This window comes from Mesoplodon mirus, assembly GCF_964341445.2.
Source record: "Mesoplodon mirus genome assembly, chromosome: 9".
NCBI lineage: Eukaryota > Metazoa > Chordata > Mammalia > Artiodactyla > Ziphiidae > Mesoplodon > Mesoplodon mirus.
In genome coordinates, this window is record NC_138985.1 from 43442574 (window position 1) to 43468556 (window position 25983).

Consider the following 25983-nt stretch of genomic DNA (forward strand, 5'->3'; position numbering starts at 1 on the left):
CCCACCCACCCTTCAATAATAAAATAATTTTGACAAAGGGCCCATGTTTCAACATTTTTAATAAAAACAAAATAGAAAAACCATCAGTAACTGAGCAGTAAAGTTTCCTCTCTCTTTCTTCCTTGCCAAAACTAACAGAAAGGAAAATGTCAGTCTGGCTTCTTGCCAAAAAAAGAGGAAATTGAATGGTCTCAGTTCTTATTCTTTGACTAGTAGCATTGTGTACATAGAATGCTTGGCTCTTGGGCTCATTTTGACAGAACTGAAACACAGATAAGAAGTTTTGAGGACTACATTCTGCAATTTATAGACCTTGATTCTGTTTAAGATCTTTCAATACCACATAACAAATCAACGTGATTTAGAAAATAACGTTGTTTCTGCCATTGACATAAACCATATGTGAACTGCTAAGCTACTATGCAAGCCACAGCCATAAATTTTGGTCACTTGCAGAAGATTCCTTATTATTTGGGGGCTCAAAATAATTCAAACCATTATCATCTTGAGTGATGTCGCACTATACTGCTGCCTGGTAATGAGCTGAAAGGTCTCTCACACTAAGGGCAGATGGACCTATTCGTAAATAAATTTCCCAGGTAATTTATTCAGAATAATAGGACAGGGGCTTCCCTGGTGGCGCAGTGGTTGAGAGTCCGCCTGCCGATGCAGGGGACACGGGTTCGTGCCCCGGTCCGGGAAGATCCCACATGCCACGGAGCGGCTAGGCCCGTGAGCCATGGCCGCTGAGCCTGCGCGTCCGGAGCCTGTGCTCCACAACAGGAGAGGCCACAACAGTGAGAGGCCCGCGTACCGCAAAAATAATAATAATAATAATAATAATAATAATGATAATAATAATAATAATAGGACAGTAGCCTGTTTAAATATAACAGATTTTGATATATCAAAATCATCAAATGTCTCTTTCACAGACACTATGAATGCAATCTACACAATTCAAACATCTGACATAGACAATGTTTGATCCAGATAGTAGAGTGATTAATTACAAAAAAAAAAAATTAAAAACTAAAATAAGTGTGCCAATTTGTCTTCCTGCAGAAAACAAAACATGTTCTTGCTACTCTATTAAACTTAGTCTGAAAGTCTCACTCAGAAGGAACCAGAATGCTCATCATTTTTGTTGGAAACAGCTGAATTAGTGTATATGGCAAAAAGGACAGATGAAATAGTAAATTTGTCCACTGGATGGAAATTTTTCTACTTTGTTACCCTCTTTTTACAGTGTATACAAAGTATGGTAATGAGACTGCTTAGTCAGTATGAACCGAATCTCACATAAAAATAAATCTAAATTATTAAGACCCCCTTCAGATTTAGTCACTTATTCTGTTTCAGGCATACATATACATTTTTTAAAAACTATTCAGAATCAGAAAGTATTTTTAACATCAAAATCACTATTAAGCTTCACCTGTAATTGTGGGGAAAGCATTTATCTCACAAACAAAATGAGATTAGATTATGTTAAGAACAAGTTTCCAAAGACTACTCAGAAGCTATCATCTCAAAAACAGTCTTTACTGGTATTCTAGTCTCTGCATTTTTTCTTCTTTTCTCTCAAATGTTCATTTTTATCCAAAAGTAGTCCCTTATTTTATATTTATACACAGCCATTCAACTCCTTAGCCAACTTCTAAAACCAGTTCAAATCCTCCTTCATAATAATTACGAGATATACTTAATCACTTTATAGAACTTTAATCCCCTCAAATTCTAGAAATGCTGGTTTCAAAATGCATAGCCAATTAACCTTAAAAATCCATATAATATTCACAAAGCTAAGAATAATTAATTATATTATTGCCATAATAATACAATTATTAAGCTAAGCAAATTATTTATTTTAAAACATTTTCATTCTTCAAAATTGAACATTTTGAGATGATTGGCTATTTTAAAAGAGCTGCTTCAGCTCGGTGCTTTGTGACCACCTAGAGGGGTGGGATAAGGAGGGTGGGAGGGAGGGAGGGAGACACAAGAGGGAAGAGATATGGGGATATATGTACATGTATAACTGATTCACTTTGTTATAAAGCAGAAACTAACACACCATTGTAAAGCAATTATACTCCAATAAAGATGTTTAAAAAAAAAAGTAAGTTAAAAGGAAAAAAAAAGATCTGCTTTATTTAAAATGATACCACATGAAAACTATAAAGAGGTCTTGGATTCTTGGTGTGAAAAGTAAATATTTTTTAAAGTTAACCCTAAGAAATGCAAAATATTTATTGAACTAGGATTTTAATTAACATCTATCCTCTTATCTAAAAAAATGATTTTTCAAATTTAAGAAATGCACAGAAACAAAAGTTAAAAATGTCATTTGCTCAAGTTTGAAAACAGAAAAAGAAAAAATTAAACATTTTTCTACGAATTTTATAAACATAACATAAAAGATATATATTATATATTTGCATATATATTTAAACTTGTATATAATACCTTGTGTTAGTAACTAAGGGAGAAATTAAAAAGCCTAAGATAAAGATCCCTGGACAAAAGAATTTACAACCTCATTAAGAAAATAAAAGAAATATTCATTAAGAGGCATTGTCTAGCGGGAAACTGTTCAGGTTTGTTATGGATTACATCTGTTACGGATGAATTTGAAAGAAAAGGATTAGACTGCCCAAGGTGGAGAAGTTTCCTGGAGTGGAATGTGCAGAATAAAAGCAGGAGGGTTGAAGGTCTACCCCATAGGTGGAAGGGAGAGAGGCCAGATAGTCAGTAAGGTGAAAATTAGGTCAAGTCACCAATAAAGAAGCTGAAATGAAACCTGAGTGTGAAGCAATCATTTTCTAATGATAAATATGCTTGGCTAGGATGCAGAGGGTGAATTGGCAGGGAAAGACTAACATTAATTTTGGTGGATGTGTTGTTATAAGAAGTAGTCCTGGGACTTCCCTGGTGGCACAGTGGTTGGGTATCCACCTGCCAATGCAGGGGACACGGGTTCAATCCCTGGTCTGGGAAGATCCCATATGTCACAGAGCAACTAAGCCCATGTACTACAACTATTAAGCCTGCACTCTAGAGCCCGTGAGCCACAACAACTGAGCCCACATGCCACAACTACTGAAGCCCGCACGCCTGAGCCCATACTCTGCAACAAGAGAAACCACCACAGTGAGAAGCCCATGCACCACAACGAAGAGCAGCCGCCACTTGCCGCAACTAGAGAAAGCCCGCGCACAGCAACAAAGACCCAATGCAGCCAAAAATATATAAATAAAAATTAAATTTATTAAAAATAAAAAGTAGTCCTAAGGAGTCTAGAAAGTCACTAAACATTAGACTGTAAAGTATATAATGCAACCAATTAAAGACGTGAAAGTGGTATGTGACTGCTGTGATTTATATTATCATCTTGTTTTCAAATGAATGGTTGGGTTTGGGAATCAAAGAGGAAAGTGGAAACCATGCTTGGTTCATTTCTACCCTGGAGAAGAAAATATAAAGGATGCTGAAGTAACGTTTCTTACACAGCACTGAATAGCATGTAATCAAAAAATAATAACCAAAAAAAAAAAAAAAACAGATCCCCTTAATACATGGATGACAGCTTGAAGACAATTAATTAAGATGGGTAGTGATTAAATGTCTATATATATATATATATATACACACATACATATATGTGTATATATCTATATAGAGCAAAGGGTTGTTTTAAATGAGATACTACTACAGATTGGGAGATTACACTAGAATAAGGGAAACACAATCCTATGATTAAGCAGGACCTTGCATAACATTAATCTTTACCTATTTATGCGTCTGGAAACAGCAACAGAGTTGGGTTCCCTAAACTTTGGTTGTCCAACCTTATCAGACAAGCATAAAAGTAATGTAACATATATCCCAAGAGAACAGTACTTGCAAGACCTGCTTGAGAGTTGGGGGAAGGAGCTGGCATGTTGGAATGGCTTCAGGGAATGTGGCCTTTGTTGAATGGTATGTCTACAAGTTGGCTGACAGGTAGAAAGAGGACTTTCCAGAGGAGCAAAACTATGCAGAGAAAATGAAATAGGTGCTTCCCTATGTTTCCCCTTCCTCCTTCCTTTCCTCTCTTCCTTTTTTCCTTCCTTCCTTTCCTCCTTCCTTCCTCCCTCCCTTCCACCTCTGAAGGTGAAGTACCTGCAACTTTCAAGAAACTGTTAGGAAAAGACTTGAAGCTGTGGGCATTGAAACCCCCAGTTCCTCCCCTGACCCTTCAGTTTAACCGAATTGACCAACATTTTTCCCATGATCAAATAAGGAAACCCAACTAATACCAAAGTCATTATGGTTTTACCTTTTCACTGACTTTTAACATATCTTCAACACAAGTGAGACAAGGTGGAGAGAGCATCTGTTTCCATCACCCTGTAACTAACCTGAGATTTTAGTATTCCCTTTTCTTAAGGCTGCCTCACAGAGGTTCAGGCCAAGGACACCAGGGTGGATCTGTGGTCTTTACAACATCCATGAAATCGCACATACACTGTAGCATCAATGAACCTCAAAAACTAAACTGTGTGGAACTCAATTTATCTGCCTCAGGGGGATTAAGAGTAGAGTTCATTCTGCCAGGATTCAGGACTCTGGTTCCGTGGAGTCTAGGTACTAAAGACCTAGGACTGAACTGTCTCCCCAGTTATAATTATGCAAGTCGTGTATGGCTGGAAAATGCTATAATTAAAGTCACAAAATGTTTTTTATCGTAATTTTCTTTTATTGGCATATAACTGTAGAAAATATGCTCTGTTTTTTCTGAAATTTTCTTCTCCAGCATTACACATCTCTTTAAAAAGACTTGGATAAAATAGCGGGTCGACTGCTTTGGAACTAAGATTGTATGAAAAAAATACAAAATAATTACAAGAGTTAACATTTTTATTTTCAAGTTGAACTTTATATTACCAAAATGTCTCACATCTTCCAGTAATAATATTTCCTATTCTTAGGTAAGTTCCCTTGAAAAGTTATTGCAATGTTTTATTGTTATTAGAGTATCTTAACTAAAAAAAGGCATTTAAGAATTTTAAAAGAGAATGTAGGGGAAAATAAGTAACTAATTGACTATTAACCTGAACACTTTCCTCCAAAGAAGCATTCTGTCTTGCATTCTGTAAATTCTGCATGTGCATGTTTTCTTTCCCCAATTTAATTGTAATTCCATGATGCCAAGGTTGATGTGTGAAGTGTCCTTGTTTCCCCTATGACACCTGGAACAATACCCTATGTGATAGGTCCTCAACAAATATTACTGATCCCTTCAGTCCAGGAAGATGTCTTACTTTTCTGAAATTGCCTATCATTTATAAGTTAATTACAATTTTAATAAACTAAAATACTCATGGATCTAAAAATATAAACTTAAAACACATGGGAAATATTACACTGGGATTTTTGTTGTCGATTTTGTTTGAAGAAATCAAGCAAATAAAACCACCTAATTAAGAAGAAAAATTATGATGTTTAATATAACTATAAATAAATGTTGGTCATTTGTATTAACAGAAGAAAACAGAAGGATGAACAATCCAAGCTGACAGATCCTCCCAGGAAAGCTTGTGCTTTGAATCAGGTGATTGTGTTTTTATACTGACATCTGACTAAGATGGAATCTGCTCCTCTGGGGATCCACTCCAAGGCAAATAATAACGTCCTACTGTAACAACACCACACAGAAGACTCAATAAAGTTGTTCAGTTTCTTTTTCTTCAACCCTTTTCCTTCTTCATATCCCACCCCATGCTGGGCATATATCATTGTGGAACACAGTCACATAAAATCTTCCCTCTTTCAATTTTCCCCAAAGGATTGGAAGTGGTTCCGTTTTCAAGTTAAAAAAAAAAAAAAAAACCTTTGTTAAATGCTAAGGTGGAAATGACGACAAGAATGCCAAACACACGATATGTAGTTAATAATTTTTGCTTAAGGAGTCACACAGTGAATACACTGGTTAGCTGTGACTGTGAGGCAGATATTTATTCCAGATAATAAGAGATATGAGTGTGTGTCCTAGACTTGTTCACTGGAGTGAAAGTGTTTTTTCCCTAGACCCTCTTATGGAAAGAACATTTTACAATCCTACAAATTAAAAAGAAAATCTTAAAGGTTTTACTTATTACCAGTGGAGTTAATAATCTCACAAGTTGTAAGTAATTTAAAATATTTTTGTCAATAAAACTAAACTATGCTCCAAAAGCTCTCTGGAAGCCTCTGAAATATAACAAAGAAACTTTGTTCATCTTAATGTGCTCAGAAAAACAGAAATTTAATTAATACCATAAAAATGACTACATTTTAAATTTGATATTTCAACCAGCATGTCGCAGTCTAAATATGAAATCAGAATGAATCAATAAAGTAGAGGGGACAAATACCAAGAAGACAAATGACGTGTTTGTTTAGTTCTCTCACTCTCAGTGCCTAGAACAATGTCTAAAGCACAGAGTAGCTCTTTAAAAAGTATTTATGAAATGAATGAATACTCCACCAACACATCAACAGACCTTTCACTCAGAAGAAGGAATCGATGAAGGGAATTAAAAATTAAGACCCTCTCCCCATATTAAACTATTCTGCCAGTCACTGAAGTCAATCTCTGGAATCCTAAACATATCTGCATTAGAGAGAGAGAGTGAGAGTGAGAGAGAGAGAGAGTGTGTGTGTGCGTGTGTGTACGCGCACACATGATGCAGTCGGGAGGGGTGGTATATCCCAACATTACACCCCTCAAAGAACTTAGAGTTTAGATATACAAAAGTTAGTTATAACACAAGGCAGTATATGGTAAATGCAACAAACATATTTGTTTATTTGTTCATTTATTCAACAAATATTTGTTGAGCATCTCCAAAGAGCCTGCACTAAGAAAGGCAACAAAAAGCAAACTAGAGAAACCGTAGGGGATACATGGCACTATTCCAGATGTATTTAAGGCTTGTTGTAAGTGGCAGGTTGAATTTGACTTAAGAGAGTTAATAACAGGCAAGATAAGAAGGAAGATTTTGGTGCATTTTTAAAAAATAGTAAGGAGTAAAAATGTAATGAGTGACATTTCTAAGCAAAAGCACCTGAAAAAAAATGCAGGCAGTAAAATATCCCATGTAAAGAAGCATTTGCCTCAGTCACTCCCTAGAGAAGAAAGATATTTTTGTTCTGAACACAGAGCATGTAGCAAAGACACAGACTCCAGAAAATTTATTTCAGGCATGAGGGGGAAAAAGCCAAATACCAAGAAAAATATGTTCCAGACTATGACGATCAGATCAAATCATATTTTTATGAAATACTATGTGGGAGCATCCTGCATGGCTCTTTATTCTAAATTTTTTTCAGACCAAACTAGCCAAGTTTTCATATGGAATTACTGCCCTGTTTTGAATCTGTAATAGTAGATATTATAGAATTGTCAAAAGAGGTTAACTTCAATTTTTGGCCATTTACATTCTTATGCATTTTAAGAATCACTCAACGGGAATATTTGACATTAACTTTGAAAAGCTTTCCACTTTGAGAAAAGTGTTAGATAGCTTACGAAACCACATGGTTTATTATTTCTGACTGTAATAGAAATGCTGTCTTCAGTACATTTTTCATGAGGAATGTTTGTGTGTTTGCTTAAATGCTAAATAAAAGGTTCCTAACATGGTTACCATATAGGTCTGGGGTAATACTGCTTAATTGCACCTGAAGATTTTAGATCAGTATTAGTGTTTAAAAATAAATATGTAGACGATTATCAAGACAATGGATTGGTTCAAAATAAACTAAAACATTCACAGAAAAAAATGTAAGGAAATAATGTGTTCCTTTTTCAAGTCCTTGTACAAGTTAAATGTGATGGTCGCAAGCTCTGAGAGATTGTTCAACTTGGGCTTTGGTTCTTCCTAATTCATGTGCACATCAATGTGGCTGCATCGGTTTGCTACCAGCCTTATACAATCTCAAAACAAACTCTCCTACTCGTTAACTACAAAAATGAAGAACGGTTCTTCTCTGCAGTGGGGAAGGACCAGGAAGGGCTGGTCCTACCAGACACAGAGAGTGGGCTGAGAAGCAGAACACCTATAAATTCACATTTTATTAGCCTGGTTCACATCCTGCTCGACTCCTTTCTCACCCCGCAAGAGAAAATTCCTGTTTACATGTACAATCTCCTTGGGACCATGGAGGAACATGAACTGTGCTCTATGAAAAGAACTACAGTCATATGCGGGGAAAGTAGCTTAATATGACATGTGAGAGCTATCTATCTCCTAATCTAAATTCCTCTTAAGAGACCTATCATCAGTCCAATGAACTCAAAGAGGAACCTCCTGTGAGCATCAGTACCTTTAAAAAGTTCTACAGTTAATAAACCAATAAAACTGACGGTTGACTATGACTGACATTCTTATTTTAAAAATGAAGATAGGGCTTCCCTGGTGGCGCAGTGGTTGAGAGTCCACCTGCCGATGCAGGGGACATGGGTTCGTGTCCCGGTCCGGGAGGATCCCACATGCCGCGGAGTAGCTGGGCCCGTGAGCCATGGCCGCTGAGCCTGCGCGTCCGGAGCCTGTGCTCCACAACAGGAGAGGCCACAACAGTGAGAGGCCCGCGTACAGCATAAAAAAAAAAAAAAAAGAAAAGAAAATGAAGATAGACAAGCATGACTACAGGATGAAGGTACCTCTGTATTCCTAATGTAGCAGGGTCTTTGAAAATAGATATTGTTTTATATCTATTAGGTTATATAAGCAAACATTTCTATTTATATGATTCTATTCTACAGAAGACTGAAATTAAATGACCTTTCAAAGCAACCTAATGGGAAAAATATATAATGCAAAAAAAAGCACAGGTGTCAAAATATTCTATCCAATCTGTTACCTGGGATAAGGATTCTTAGATTGAGTTACAAAAATATGAGGATCTTAAAGATGCAGAAGGTTTAAATCAAATAAGATACTACAAACATACCATGCAACTCAACCTTTAGCTGCTTAACTTCTTGTTTCAGGTAAATTGTTTTGCTTGAAACACTCTACAGAGAAATGAGAAGCCTCAAGAACAGCAAACCATAGGGGCAGGGAGCAGGAATCTAAACATGGTTCAAAAGGGATTTTTCTGGAGCCTATCTTGAAGAGCTTTAAAGAAAAGGATAGGCAGTGAGTCACCTTACAGGGTTAGTGTAAATTTGGTGTGACCTAAGGCATAGGGTTTAGATTATTTTACTTTTCTAAATCTCTTCTAGCTCTTATTATTATTTTTATTTCATTAATGAATATATAGCCTGCCTTGTTCCCAAAATTATTTTCAGTTGCTTATAAAAATCCATATGGTAAAATAAAACTCTAAATTAAAAAAATCGGGCTTCCCTGGTGGCGCAGTGGTTGAGGGTCCGCCTGCTGATGCAGGGGACACGGGTTCGTGCCCTGGTCTGGGAAGATCCCACATGCCACGGAGCGGCCGGGCCCATGAGCCATGGCCGCTGAGCCTGCGCGTCCGGAGCCTGTGCTCCGCAATGGGAGAGGCTACAACAGTGAGAGGCCCATGTACAGCAAAAAAAAAAAAAAAAAAAAAAAAATTAAGTAATAGAGAAAATGAGGCTTATATATTATGAAAAACCCATAGACTAAGAATTCAGAAGTAAATGTGTACCTTTCTGCAAAAGAATTAAAAGTGGCCATAAATATAGCTCTGAGTCCTCTACCAGACAAACTGAAGTGAGAAGCATAGTCACTTATAAAATGATCACTCTGCATAAGATAAAAATACAACTGCTGGTCCAGAGAAACACACATTTTCCTACACTGAAGTCTGCACAAATTCTCCCACAGTTCTTCAGAGAGGGGACACTGAGGAGCTTTGGGGCTTTCATCTTCAGTCATATCCCTACAACACATAGAGAGCTCCTTAGAGCTGTTACTTACTGTGGCTGCCCCACAGTGTTCAACAGGGAATTCATGCCAATACACCGTTTAACAAACACAGTTTGAAAGGACTGCCAAAACCACACCATCTATGCGCACAGCTTTCTGATAGCATAACTTTATCCACGGATAAATTTCTATGCTATTTAGCTAACTGGAGGGACTGGGATGCATATCCTTCAGGCAATATTTTTTAATGTTATTTCTCAAAAACCAAGTTTTGATAAGAGTCGGGTCACCAAGGTTATCCCTGGTAACAGCCGGTATTGCATATGGCTAATCCTGATTGACACTTTGTCCAATCCATTTCCAAAATTGCTTCTATTGGAAACCTACAAGAGACTAGTCTGAATCATTTTCCACTTCAACTCCACCAAAAAGTGTACCAAGGCAATATCTTCAGAGAGTGCCAAGATTATTTTAGAAAACTATTTTGGTTGTATTGGGTTGGCCAAAAAGTTCGTTCACGTTTTTGGTGTGATGTTCTGGGAAAAACCCAAACGAACTTTTTGGCCAACCCAACACTAAAAACACATACATCATATAACACAGTACACGTAACATTACAATTTAAACTCTTCAAAAGTGGGGATGTTTGTAGAGACATGGATGGACCTAGAGACTGTCAGAGTGAAGTAAGTCAGAAAGAGAAAAACAAATATTGTATATTAATGCATAGATGTGGAATCTAGAAAAACGTTACAAAAGAACAGGCTTGCAAGGCAGAAATGAGACACGGATGTAGAGAACAAATGTATGGACACCAAGGGGGAGTGGGGGGTAGGATGAATTGGGAGATTGGGATTGACATATATACACTAATAAGTATAAAACAGATAACTAATGAGAACCTGATGTATAGCACAGGGAACTCCACTTTGCTGTACAGTAGAAACTAACACAACATTGTAAAACAACTATACCCAAATTTTAAAAAAGTGGGGATCTTTGTCCGTTTTCTTTAGTGCTACATGCCCAATGAGCAGAAATAGTGTCTGGCATATAGTTGATATTTAACAAAAAGATATTTTTGGTAATAATTGGCTAGAAAAATGATAACGAATAAAGCTCCTAAGAATCAGTGGTGATAAAAACTGAACTTGTAAGACCAATCACAAGTAATGAAATTGAAACTGTAATTAAAAATCTTCCAACAAACAAAAGTCCAGGACCAGATGGCTTCACAGGCCAATTCTATCAAACATTCAGAGAAGAGCTAACACCTATCCTTCTCAAACTCTTGCGAAAAATTGCCAAGGAAGGAACACTTCCAAACTCATTCTACGAGGCCACCATCACCCTGATACCAAAACCAGACAAAGATATCACAAAAAAAGAAAATTACACACCTCACACCAGTCAAAATGGCTATCATCAAAAAATCCACAAACAATAAATGCTGGAGAGGGTGTGGAGAGAAGGGAACCCTCCTACACTGTTGGTGGGAATGTAAATTGGTACAACCATTATGGAGAACAGTATGGAGGTTCCTTAAAAAACTAAAAGTAGAGCTACCATATGACGCTACAGTCCCACTACTGGGCATACACCCTGAGAAAACCATAATTCAAAATGACATATGTACCCCAATGTTCACTGCAGCACTATTTACAATAGCCAGGACATGGAAACAATCTAAATGTCCATCAACAGAGGAATGGATAAAGAAGATGTGGTACATATATACAATGGGATATTATCCATTAAAAAGAATGAAATAATGCCATTAGCAGCAACATGGAAGGACCTAGAGACTGTCAAAGTGAGTTAAGTGAGTCAGACAAAGAGAAATATCATGTGATATCCCTTATATGCAGAATCGAAAAAGAAATGACACAAATTAATTCATTTACAAAACAGAAACAGACTCATAGAATTAGAGAATGAACTTATGGTTACCAGAGGGGAAGGGTCGGGGGAAGGGATAGTTAGGAAGTTTGGGATCAACATGTACACACTGCCATATTTAAGATGGATAACCAACAAAGACCTACTGTATAGCACAGGGAACTGTGCCTAATGTTATGTGGCAGCCTGGATGGGAGGGGGGTTTGGGGGAGGATAGATACATCTATATGTATGGCTGAGTCAGTCTGCTGTGCACCTGAAGCTATCACAACATTGTTAATCATCTATACCCCAATATAAAATTAAAAGTTCAAAAAAAAATTACAGACCAATATCACTGATGAACATAAATGCAAAAATCCTTAACAAAATAAAAGCAAGCAGAATCCATCAACACATTAAAAGGATCATACACCATGATCAAGCAGGATCTTTTCCCAAGGATGCAAGGATTCTTCAGTATACACAAATCAATCAATGTGATACACCATATTAACAAAGTAAAGAATAAAAACCGTATGGTCATTTCAATAGATGCAGAAAAAGCTTTTGACAAAATTCACCCATTTATGATTAAAAAAAAACTCTCCAGAAAGTGGGCATAGAGGGAATCTACCTCAACATAATAAAGGCCATACACGACAAACCCACAGCAAACATCATTCTCGATGGTGAAAAACTGAAGGCATTTCCTCTAAGATCAGGAACAAGACAAGGATGTCCACCTTCGCCACTATTACTCAACATAGTTTTGGAAGTCCTACCCACAGCAATCAGAGAAGAGAAAGAAATAAAAGGAATCCAATTGGAAAAGAAGTAAAACTGTCACTGTTTAGAGATGACATGATGCTATACATAGAAAATCCTAAATATGCCACCAGAAAACTACTAGAGCTTATCAATAAATTTTAAAGTTGCAGGATACAAAATTAATGCACAGAAATCTCTTGCATTCCTATACACTAACACCAAAAGATCAAAAAGAGAAATTAAGGAAACAATCCCATTCACCACTGCAACAAAAAGAATAAAATACCTAGGAACAAACCTACCTAAGGAGGTAAAAGACCTGTACTCAGAAAACTATAAGACACTGATTAAAGAAATCAAAGATGACACAAACAGATATATACCATGTTCTTGGATTGGAAGAATCAATATTGTGAAAATGACTATACTACCCTAAGCAATCTACAGATTCAGTGCAATCCCTATCAAATTACTGATGGCATTTTTCACAGAATTAGAACAAAAAATTTTACAATTTGTATGGAAACACAAAAAGACCCCGAATAGCCAAATCTTTCTCAATCTTGAGAAAGAAAAACAGAGCTGGAGGAATCAGGCTCCTTGACTTCAAACTATACTACAAAGCTACAGTAATCAAGACAGTATTGTACTGGCACAAAACAGAAATATAGATCAATGGTACAGGATAGAAAGCCCAGAGATAAACCTACGCACCTATGGTCACTGAATCTATGACAAAGGAGGCAAGAATATATAATGCAGAAAAGACAGTCCCTTCAATAAGTGGTGCTGGGAAAACTGGACAGCTACATGTAAAAGAATGAAATTAGAACATTCCCTAACACCATACATAAAAATAAACACAAAATGGATTAAAGACCTAAACGTAAGACCAGACATTATAAAACTCTTAAAGGAAAACATAGGCCCTAAAACTCCTAGAGGAAAACATGCATACTCTTTGACATAAATCACACCTCCTAGAGTAATGAAAATAAAAACAAAAATAAACAAATGGGACCTGGGACTTCCCTGATGGTCCACTGGTTAAGACTTCGCCTTACAATGCAGGGGGTGCAGGTTTGATTCTTGGTCGGGGAGCTAAGATCCCACATGCATCATGGTCAAAAAGCCAAAACATCAAACAGAAGCAATATTATAACAAATTCAATAAAGACTTAAAAAAAGAGGTCCATATAAAAAAAATGGGACCTAATTAAACTTAAAAGCTTCTGCACAGCAAAGAAAACCATAAATGAGACAAAAAGACAACCCTCAGAATGGGAGAAAATATTTGCAAACAAAGCAACTGACAAGGGATTAATCTCCAAAATATACAAACAGGTCCTGTATCTCAATATAAAAAAAACAAACAACCCAATCAAAAAATGGACAGAAGGGCTTCCCTGGTGATGCAGTGGTTGGGAGTCTGCCTGCCGATGCAGGGGACACGGGTTCGTGCCCCAGGCCGGGAAGATCCCACATGCCGCAGAGCGGCTAGGCCCATGAGCCATGGCCGCTGAGCCTGCGTGTCCAGAGCCTGTGCTCCGCAACGGGAGGGGCCACAACGGTGAGAGGCCTGCGTACCGCAAAAAAAAAAAAAAAAAAAAAAAAAAAGGGCAGAAGACCTAAATAGACATTTCTCCAAAGAAGACACACAGATGGCCAACAGGCACATGAAAAGATGCTCAACATCACCAATTATTAGAGAAATGCAAATCAAAACTACAATGAGGTATCACCTCACACCAGTCAGAATGGCCATCATCAAAAAACCTACAAACATTAAATGCTGGAGAGGGTGTGGAGAAAAGGAAACCCTCTTGCACTGTTGATGGAATGCAAATTGATACAGCCACCATGGAGAACAGTATGGAGGTTCCTTAAAAAACTAAAAATAGAACTACCATATGACCCAGCAATCCCACTACTGGGCATATACCCTGAGAAAACCATTATTCAAAAAGACACATGCATCCCAATATTCACTGCAGCACTATTTACAACAGCCAGGACATGAAATCAACCTAAATGTCCATCAACAGATGAATGTTTAAAGAAGATGTGGTACATATATACAATGGAATATTACTCAGTCATACAAAGGAATGAAATTGGATCATTTGTAGAGATGTGGATGGACCTACAGTCTGTCATTCAGAGTGAAGTTAAGTTAGAAAGAGAAAAACTAATATCGTATATTAATGCATACACGTGGTATCTAGAAAAATGGTACAGATGAACCTATTTGCAGGGCAGGAATAGAGACGCAGATGTAGAGAACGGATGTGTGGACATGGGGGTGAGGGAGGATGTGTTGGGAGATTGGGACTGACGTATGTGCACTGCCATATGTAAAACAGACAGCTGGTGGGAACCTGCTGTATAGCACAGGGAGCTCAGCTCGGTGCTCTGTGGTGACCTAGATGGGTGGAATGAGGGCCCAAGAGGGAGAGGATATGTGTGTATACATATAGCTGATTCACTTTGTTGTACAGCAGAAACTAACACAACATTGTAAATCAACTATACCCCAATAAAAAACTCAACTTATATTTTTATTATTCACAATGCATACATTTACATTTAATAAATAGTAGTATGCAACATTTTTATTGTCTAAAAATAATGCTTTTGAATATTTGAATTCAAGGATGCCTTATATTAACTTGGATGTCCCCCAGGGACCCATGATCTGTTGGTTGTGCAGCACTGGATAAAAGCTTCGCTTTTATTATTTTGGCCTTGAAATTTGTCTCAGGGTATATCTGAAATTGCCCACCAAGCTGCTAAAAAAAACACTGTGGTTAAGTGCATGGGATATGAACTCTGCAGACCTACATTTCATTCATGGCTCCACTGTGTTCTAGCTGGATGACCTTAGGAAACGCACTTTATTTATCTGAAGTCTCTTAAAAGAGCGTAATTATATCTGTACGTCTAAGTGTTGTGAGGACAAATGAAATAATATATGTAAAGAGTTTCACACATAGTGAGGGCTCTGTAAAGTGCTCCCTTCTTTCCAAGAGATGCTAGATGGATAACAAAATTTAATTCATAAGAATACTTTTGGTTCCTTATAAGAAATCCATTTCATTAACATTTTTTTCTGTTCCCTGTGGCAAGAGGACCAACCATTTGAAAACATTATCTGATCTGCCAGGGAATTTTCTATTGACCCTAATTTTGCAGCATCATTAAGATTCAGGTTCTAAATAAATTTAGTATCTGGACTTCTCATATGATGCTCATGAAGCTCAGTTTATAAGCAATGTACTGAAGTTAGGAGTGGAAAGCAAAGAATCAATTAAAAATAAAACGTTAATAACCTTCTACAGTTGTCACATTTCTCCACAAATACTAAATACTTGGTGGCCTTCATCCATATCAGACCACAAAGACAAACAGCAGCTCTAACAGTTTCCTGGTGAAACACTGACAATCAACGTGATATTAATAAATGAGCACTGTTTTAATATTTTTACTCAATATTTTGTTTAGCGTTATCCAAAAGAAAATCTAAACAATCGATGACCCTTTAGTGTGTCTATAACAGGGATTACGGGGATCTCTTTCATCTTTTCCCTTTTTTGCAGCACCAGACAATAGTCTCTTCATCGTAGTTATTACTGACATTAGTGCAGATATTTCTGACAAGTGGAAAATCTCCTTGTAATTAAATTTCTGTTATACTTTAATGCTTGTTCCTTAAAGAAAGTCCCTGTCAACAGATTTCAAGCTGTGATAATAATATTTTCTTCCTATGTTATCAGAAGTTGTAATCTATTTTCTTTCCTAGACAGCATTCAAAATAGCAGTAAGATTTAAGAAAACTGGAAAAGATATTTTTTTCAATGTTAGGGTGAATTGTTCTTGAATGTCAACTTAAAGTTTCAGTAAAATGAAGAACACTAGCAAGCCAATAATAACTTGATTTGGAAATTCAAGTCTCAGCAAATGTTACTGTCTTGAAACTGCTGACTTTGCAGAGGTAGATGGGGATGTAGGGATGGAGGTACATTAAAGGAATGGAGGGCTTCCCTGGTGGTGCAGTGGTTGAGAATCTGCCTGCCAATGCAGGGGACACGGGTTCGAGCCCTGGTCTGGAAAGATCCCACATGCTGCGGAGCAACTAGGCCCGTGAGCCACAACTACCGAGCCTGCGCGTCTGGAGCCTGTGCTCCGCAACAAGAGAGGCCGCGATAGTGAGAGGCCCGCACACTGCAATGAAGAGTGGCCCCCGCTTGCCGCAACTAGAGAAAGCCCTCACACAGAAATGAAGATCAAACACAGCCAAAAATAAATAAGTAAATAAACAAAAAAAATTTTTTAAAAAGGAATGGAATTTATATGTGCTTTTTAGAGCTGTAGCTTTCGTTAATTGTTATAACTTTTGAATATGATACAAACAAACCCTGATAATCTTATTAAGCTCATCTCCTTTTTTTTGGTTTTTGACTAATTTACTTAAGCCTATCTTAGCTTAAATTTGAAATAACTAATAGATTTGGGAAAATAAAATTTCGGCTCCCCAAGATAATTACCTTTAAGCAAACTATGATACCAAATTCCTTCATAAATAAGACTAAGTTTAAGACAGACAGAAGTTAGTGTTTTAAATCTTTAAATTTGTTATTCTCATACACCTATTTTGAGCTTTTTATTACTTTCAATTGTTTTTTAAAAGGAGCCTCTCAAATAAAACCACTTTTTTAAAAAAACAAATGAAAATAACTGCCCCAGAGAAATTAAAAGACTTAATTAAGGCATTAGGCTACCTTGACATTACCCTAGAACAACAACTTAATTAAGGCTGTTGACTCCCATACTGTTGAGGTCTCATGCTAGAACATTTTTATTCATAGATGTTTTACAGCTATGTGAATGGAGAATCCACATTTCCCAGATGGAAATCAGATTTTTTTAAGTATTGGCAATTCTTTCTTCTACCTCTGCAAAACTTAATCGTGGCCCCTGCAGAGATAAGCTATCAACTCACTGTGGACGTCAGGAAAATGTATCTCTAGAACATTTGATGAAAAGAGGATTTATAGTTTATCACAAGCCACTTAAATGGCCAAGAGGTAGGATAGTTGAGAGACTTCTGGCTTTCATTAATAGATAAAGTTAGAAAACTTGCTCCCATTTCAAAGATGAATTGCCTATTTGTAATCCTTAAAACAAATAAAAATAACTATTAGAAAGACTCAGAGCTTCAACAGACTTCAAATGGACTTGTTTGGGTTATTAGTACTTTAGGCAACAGGTACTTCCTTCAATGAAGACAGAAAATTATCATCATGGGAGGTTCCTGATAAAGGTAAAGGTGAAACAGGAATCACACAGTCTTTACCACAAATGTCTGACAAATTTTAATTTTGCTACAATTATTAATAATCAATTTATCAAGGAAATATTGACAGGTATCACCACTAACATTTTACTCTGCTAGTTCTCATTCTAGGCAGTTAGTGATTCTCTTTTTAAAGCAACAACTTAAATTCCCGATCTGCTAATGCCATCAGAGAAAGACTGAGTCCTTTCCTAAAAAAGACTTCAGTGTGCCCCCGACAAGTTAATTCCAATCAGAAATCCCAACTCCTAAATCATCACATTGAATGATGACCTAAGCCCAAAGACTCGTTTCTGGTACCATATACTTTCTTCCCTAGAGCTTTAAAGGAATAATTCCCAGGGCAAGGAGATCATATTCAGGAGTATTCTGCATCCCCCAGTCTTGTGAAAAATTCACTTTCTCTAAAATCCTTTCTCCCTTATCCATCCTACACACACACACACACACACACACACACACGTTGGTTAGTCTTTATCAAATTTGGAAAAGATGAGGGACAACTGGTATTCAGTGAATTCCAACGGCAGAAAATTAATCTCTCCGTGGCAGAATTAACCAAGAAAGCTGCAGGCCATCAATACTACAGCTTCATGCCAGATACATGAAAATTACTTGCTTCCTGAGTGGTTTGTTTTACAAGAATGTGGAGCTCAAGGTTTTTAATTACAGTCATATCACTTACAATGTAACTTCAGGCTAGTTACTTAAGTTTTGTACCTCATTTTACTGATCAGTAAAATGGGGATAAAAATAGTTCCTACATTTATAAAGTTATTATATGAGCAAATTGAGATTATATATATTTACTGTTTAACACAGTGCTCAGTAAATAGCATTTTCATTAGATCCCTTTTATTTTTTAAAAAAATTCTAACAATATTGAAAATATTGTATTTGGGAACACATTTACAAATCAGACCCAAGAAAAGTAAAGCTATGTGGCTCTCTAAATCACGCTATTCAGAATGCATGTTCTTTATGTGGTAGACAAGCAGTCTTATAAAGAGTATAAGTTTATGGTATTAAATATGCAGTTACATATACAAATCTGTACAGAACAGTATCCAGAAATATATAATGTAACTAAAGTTAAGAGTAAGGAATAGTTTTAGGGAAAAAATTAATATATGAAAAGAAAGCCTTAAGTCTTGTAAACATTTTAGAAGTGAGCTATATATTTGGCTCTGAGTTTTCTAGCAGCCAACACAAAGGTAATGTTATTATTACATGAACCACAATGTTTACATAATAGAAACACAATAGATATTGAGGCTAGGAAAAGTGATTTAAACACTAGTGATTACTATAACTCTAATAATGCATTGAATCCTGATGAAAAACTGTAAAACTGTCTAAGGATAGCAACAAATAATGTAAAAGGAATTTACTCAGGGATGAATGAGACAATATTTAGGAAAAGAAAAGATATTATATTATTCAATTTGATAAAGTAACTCACAGTATTTCTCAGCACTATTAACTAATATATATTTAAATCTAATACTAAAGTGGTTGTATAGTACTGTAGTATTTTGATGACTGTGTATCTTCATTTCTTATAATTAATGTCTAATATTTAACTCATATGCATTCAATCAGAAAATCGAAGCAAGGATTCTAACATTTTTGTAAATCCTGGTTTTAGTCTAGGCATACCATATTATGTCATCTTCCTCAGAAAGCACTTTCTAAAACAGCAACTTCTGAGAAGTGAATGATTTAGGGATATCCTTGGGAAAAATCTACTCTTAAATTCTCTATCTCACTCTAGTTTTCAAGTTAAAAATGTTCTCTAAAATCTAGAGTTGCCTGTTGATGCATAAATGTTGAAGATGGTTACTAAAACCTTTAGGAATCCTGCTGGCTTTATACTATCAAACAATATAATGATTATAACCACATGATGACTTAGCATTAAATATATTTTAATATAATACTTTACATATAAAGAACTAAGCTAAGAAAAGCAAGTTATATATATATATACTGAGAGTTTCTATCATAGATAAGTTGATCAATAAAACAACCTGTAAATATCTTTCTCTGTGGCTGAGGTAGAGAAATAAAGAAGTAAAAATAATTTTTCCACATCATTTTAAATCTAAATTCACATGACCAACTGTCAATATATGTGAGTTACTTCAACTAAATTCTCTGTTACCTTAAATAGAACATAACATTGGAGATGTTTACTGAGAATTCATCTTTTCATCATGTAGCTCCTTCTTTAATGCTTGTTTAGCTTTTGACCAATCAGGATAACTTTAGGACATCTCAGAATAGAGACACTGTTCCTTGATCTTTTACTGCCCAAACGCTCCTTTTATTTACTTATTTTGAGTGAGGGGTTTGGAGAAAAGGACTAATCATTCCTAATGAATTTGGTGCTGGTGAAAAATGCCAGATGGGCAGTCACAGAGACTGAAGTTCTTTTATTCACAGACTAAAGCAGAACATTTTCCCCTGCACTTTGCTTTCAGATGCAACCTGGAGTACAAAGCTATCTTGCATTCCCAGACCTGTCCAATCTCTTCTTCATTAATCAGCATTTTCACATTTCATCAAGTATCATTTCTGATAGGCATATTCCAGATACACAGAAATCACCATTTCTCATTACTCATTTCTCAGACAGCTTTGTAAATATAGACGTTTCACATTAGCAATGTCTTTTGACAGAAGGGTTATATAGTGTTGAAGGAAAATTAACTTAGGGAAAACAAAATAATATATATGACGATCTTCTTTGTTCTTTCAGTTTAGAACAGATTTATGCCAAACCAATAGATGATTTTATACATATTGAGCTGAACTGCCCACCTTAGAGCATTCCTGATTTAAAAAAAAAAAAAGAAAATTCATATTGGCTCATGATGGTGTTCCTTATTATGCCAAGAAAAATGTTCAATTAGAATGAAATAACAAGGAGATGCCACAATTAATTTTTTATAATTGTTATTTCTGCAGAATAATTAACATTTTAACTGTGTCTACAAAGTGCTGGCCCCAAAATTCTAAAAGACAGATTTTTATTTTTAAAAATGTGAAGAGGGACTTCCCTGGTGGTCCAGTGGTTAAGACTCCATGCTCCCAATGCAGGGGGCCTGGGTTCCATCCCGGTCAGGGAACTAGATCCCGCATGCTGCAATTAAGAGCCCCCATGCCGCAACTAAAGACCCCGCATGCCGCAACGAAAATCCTGCACATGGCAACGAAGATCCCGCGTGCCGCAACTAAGACACAGTGCAGCTAAATAAATACATACATACATATATAAATACATAAATAAATATTTTTTTAAATGTGAAGATCCCAAAGGACTTAGGTAACTTGCCTGAAGTCACCTAGATAATCAATGAAAAGGATCACAGTAAACCCTGAGTTTGTATGAACATAAAAATCTATGCCATACTATTTCTCCATTGCCAGACCTACATCTCCAGACCAGAACTCTAGTCTCGTGTCCAACTGTCTCTGAAATATTTTCAACTTCTATCACTATGTCCAAAATTGAATTTTAATATTCACTCACTAACCAGCTCCCATTCTATTATTTGTGCCACTGTTACAAATTCTTTTTGGAGCCACACTTAATTTTTCAATCATTTATATGCCCAGTATTCAGTTTTCCCTTTTTTCTTCAAAATTTCTTTTGGTTCTTAGCAATAATGAGAACTTTAAATATATATATACACTACTACAAGAAAAAATTTTAATTATATACCTCTTTGAATACCGTTAATGTCAACATACATATAACCATCAAGACTGGGAGGGCATACTTTAAAATGAAAATTACTGTATTTGAGTAGAACAGTTAAAAGTGATAGCTCTTTTTTCAAAATAACCTTTAATATGATTTCATCACAAAAATATGGAATAGAAAAAATGGTGTCACAAAAAGGTGTATTTTCTCCTTCTATTGCCAGTACCCTTATGGCACTAACTCCTCAGGCACTTGTCATTCAAGTTTGCCACATACTGTGTTCCCGACCCAAGCCATCCTGCAAAACTTTATGCAATTGATCTTCTTCAAAACAAGCATTTTAAGAATAGCTCCTATCTAAAATACTCTAGCAATTTGTTCCAAGTCTAAAACACTGGAGGGAAATTAAAGACTCTCCATAACCTTAGCTTACTTTCTATTTCCAGTATCACTTCTCTAAAATGAGCACTTCACTCCTGCTAGTCATCACACATTCCTACTTCCATCCTTTATACCTAAAAAGCAGTTGCCACCTTTCCTTAAATATTACCTTTTGCTGAGCATTTAGTTAACATGCCAGTTCCTTTATAAACCCTTTTCAAGCCTTACTTTTTGCCTCCTCTGTGTCTTGGGAATAAAGTATCTACCACATATTTAAACACTTGTTTACTTAATGCTATGTTATATTAGTCCCTTTTTTTCATTTTTGGGGTTTTTTGTACTTGTTTTCTTGAGACCGAGAAATGGGTCTTATCACCCTTCTCTTGAGCATTCAAGAGCATAAAATGTTAATTCAGTAAGTAGAAAAGGATTAATAAATTCTGGTTGACTTACTGATTGGGATTAATGCTACCTTCTACAGCAGACATTTAAAACACAAGAAGTTGACTTTTCAAAGATTTTATGAATTTTGTCTCAATTCAAATATTACCATATTAGAAAATTTAAAAGACACTCAGGAATGAATAAACAGTGAGTTCCTAACCTTGATAAGTTAGGTTTTGGATTGGTAAACATATACAGTAATTTCCTATCCAGACAACTTCTATGGTTAAAAAGAATTATATTTATATTTTAAATTCTGCATTCTTAATAAAACAAAACCTCAGTAATTAGCTGGTGTTTGGCTGGTGCTTAAACCAAACCTGAAATCCTATCATTAAATTATCCCAGAATCATACACTCTTAGAAACTTTATGTTACCATTTAAAGTAACTGTTAAAGATATTCACTGCATAATAAAGGCAAATGCTGTTCTTATATGTTTAACTCTACTTAAGTTATTACAAACTACTATTACAAAATTTAAGCATTTATTGCCAAATATTGGCATGCTATAGATATATATACGTTGCAAAGTTTGCAAAACTATAAGAAAAGGAAATGAGTGTGTGAAAATATAAATACATGAAAAATGAGCAAGAACAACTCTAGCTTTTCACAAATGTTACCAAAACCATCAAAACTTTATAACTTATTACCTGACTTTCTAGAGTACAAATATTTTAATGGAATAATATATAAAACAATGAAATAAATACCTAGCATTTATACAAGCAGATAGTTCAAATCTAATTTTACTGTTAATAGGTATGTACCTTGGACAAGTTCATTAACGTCACTGAATTTACAGTTTCTTCTTCATCTGAAAAAACTGAATAATAATTTTTATTTGTTAATTATGATGAGAAATAAATGTGACAATGTATGTAAACTGGAATAGTGAATTGATGCACATGAATCATTAATCTTTTTACTGCCTTTACCTAATCAATGAGATTCTGGAATAACCAGTGACCCAGAACTGAGGTTGACTTTTAACTCCTCAGTCTTCCCTTTCATATATTTTTATACACTTCCCTGACCTTATTGTTCCACTCTGGATGCTTACCTAGGCCCCACAAGAAGCATGAATATTATTTCTCAGTGGTAAGAACACGGCCTCTGTTTCCAGGTTATCCTTCATCTGTCTAAGTCGACCTTCTTGCTTATTAGTATGGCTTCCTCGCCCACTACCTCCTTACTAGTCCCTGGGTTCTTCAGTGCTTAACTCTTCTGTTTCCTCAAACTCTATTTGTTTGTTTGTATTTGTTTTCTCAGTAGTTGTGGCTCACGGGCTGTAGAGCGCAGGCTCAGCAGTTGTGGCTCACCTGCTTAATTGCTCCATGGCATGTGGGATCATCCCAGACCAGGGCTCAAACCCGTGTCCCCTGAATTGGCAGGCAGATTCTTAACCACGGCACCGCCAGGGAAGCCCTTTTTTTTTTTTTTTTTTTTAATTTATTTTTGGCTGCGTTGGGTCTTTGTTGTTGGGTAGATACAGGATAAGGCATCTCCCTGTATCCCCACTTGGATTCCTTAGAACCAGAACCCAATTGACCTTTATCCACAGAATACTTCATCCACACAAATACCAAGTTTTATGATCTGCACTGCAATTCACCCCTTTTTAAGTGACCAGTTCAATATAATTTAGAGCTCCTTTTCTCTCTTATCTACCATGGCATGGCTGCAGGGATTAACAGGCAAAATAAGAGTGACCAAATTCTACAGGTATCTAGGAGGTTGAATACGTTATTTATGCCTTAGAGGTACAATCGTTCTCATCTCTGTTCTACTTAGAAACTACACAGTCACTTCAGTATAAGAAATATCACTTTAACGACTAGAATAGATAAAAGAATCTAAACCATATCACAGTGAACATTAGATTCACCTAGGGACATTTTATAAATTGCTTCTGCTTGATCCTAGCCCAAATCAGTTAAATAAGAATGAGTTGGGACCCAGTGTTCTAAATAACACGCGAACATGTGCATTTGCTCACTGAGGCTTTCATGCACTCTTACCGACATGGCCACCTGCCTGGCTTCCATCTGAGCAGACTAACGTTTCAAGTCCTTGGTATCTTAACAGACTTAAAAGTTCCTGGGCAATGCCATTATATATGCCTGTTTTCTGTGCTATGAAGAAAACTTGGCAATGGCTGTGCCAGATGCTAGGACAACAGATAATGTAAAACTCTGCAAGTTTGACTGACTTTTATTTCAAGACAAAGTGACTCAAGAAAATGCATTTTGGAAGATTAATCCATGTTTTTGTTCACTGTGATAATAAAACTTTATCTGAGAATTGCTGTGAAACTTTTGTGGGTCCCTCTGACCATTTTGAAACTTCAGTAAAGTAGAAAATGACACCACTTATTTACCAAAGTGATAAAACATGCAGGTTTCACATGTAGTCTCTATATAGTTTTTTAAGGTGCAATTTAAGGAACTGATATCAATTCACGTTACTTGAGCTGTGTTTACATTAAGATTTAGTTTCCTTTCTTAAGTACTTTAAACATAGTAGGTTCAGTGATGCTCAGTGCATCCAGACACTCAATAAATGCTTTTTGATGATGATAATGATGAAGTTGATTTTAACATGGGTGTTCTTTCCCTTTACTTACACTGAATGTCTTACTGAAGTTCAGACCACAGGTTGTCTTATCAAATGTTTTTCCTTAAAATTATGTAATGTGGTTGGTATGTAAGTCTTTTTCCTCTTGGCTTCATTTTCTTAATGTAATTTTTTTTTTTTTTTACTAAAAAAAGACTGTATTTTCTTAAACCAAGCTGGGGTCTTCTATAAGTAAAACAGGTAATACAGAGAAACTTCACCATGCCGTTTTATGTTCCATGCCTTGTTTTTCTTTGCCTCACTCCCCTCATTTTCCTAAATAGTTGCTCTTCTAGTTGAGACAGTGTTCCCACAGGTAGTGCTATGAAGTGAGAGTTTAGGATCAGAGGTCAACAGGCTTGCTTTCATGTATGTAGCTCTAACTGTAACCCAATGCATCCCTTTCCCCTGAGCAAAGCATTTGTCTTCTCAGCATGAATTGTCTACATGCAGAGCAGGGTAGGACCCTGCAGACTGTTTGAGGATGGACCTTCGGAGAGTTAAAACTCACACTTGAGGTTTAATTGTAATACAGTTGATGAGAAAACAAATATTGAATCAAAGCTCACACCTCATTATACTTTGAAAATCTGAAAATACTCACTGTCTTTATTTCCCAAAAGTAGATCTCAAACATCTTACTTGCATGAGAGAACGAGTCATGCAAAGCCATTTGTTGCAGTGGCTTCCCTATAAAACAAAGAATAGCCAAAAACACTACACAGACCCCTTCCAATCAAAGAGTCTGAGCTTTAAAAGTTAACTTTACTGCCTGATTCTGAAGTTTTCATTTTCCTTGCCAGACAGGTTCAAAAAGAATGTCTGTTTTCATTTCATCAAGCTTAATCCATACATAACATCCTTTCCCACTATTTACTAGACTACGGCTATCAAATGAAGATATGATGTCTGTGTTTGGGTTAGTTACTTTAAATTCTAATGACCAT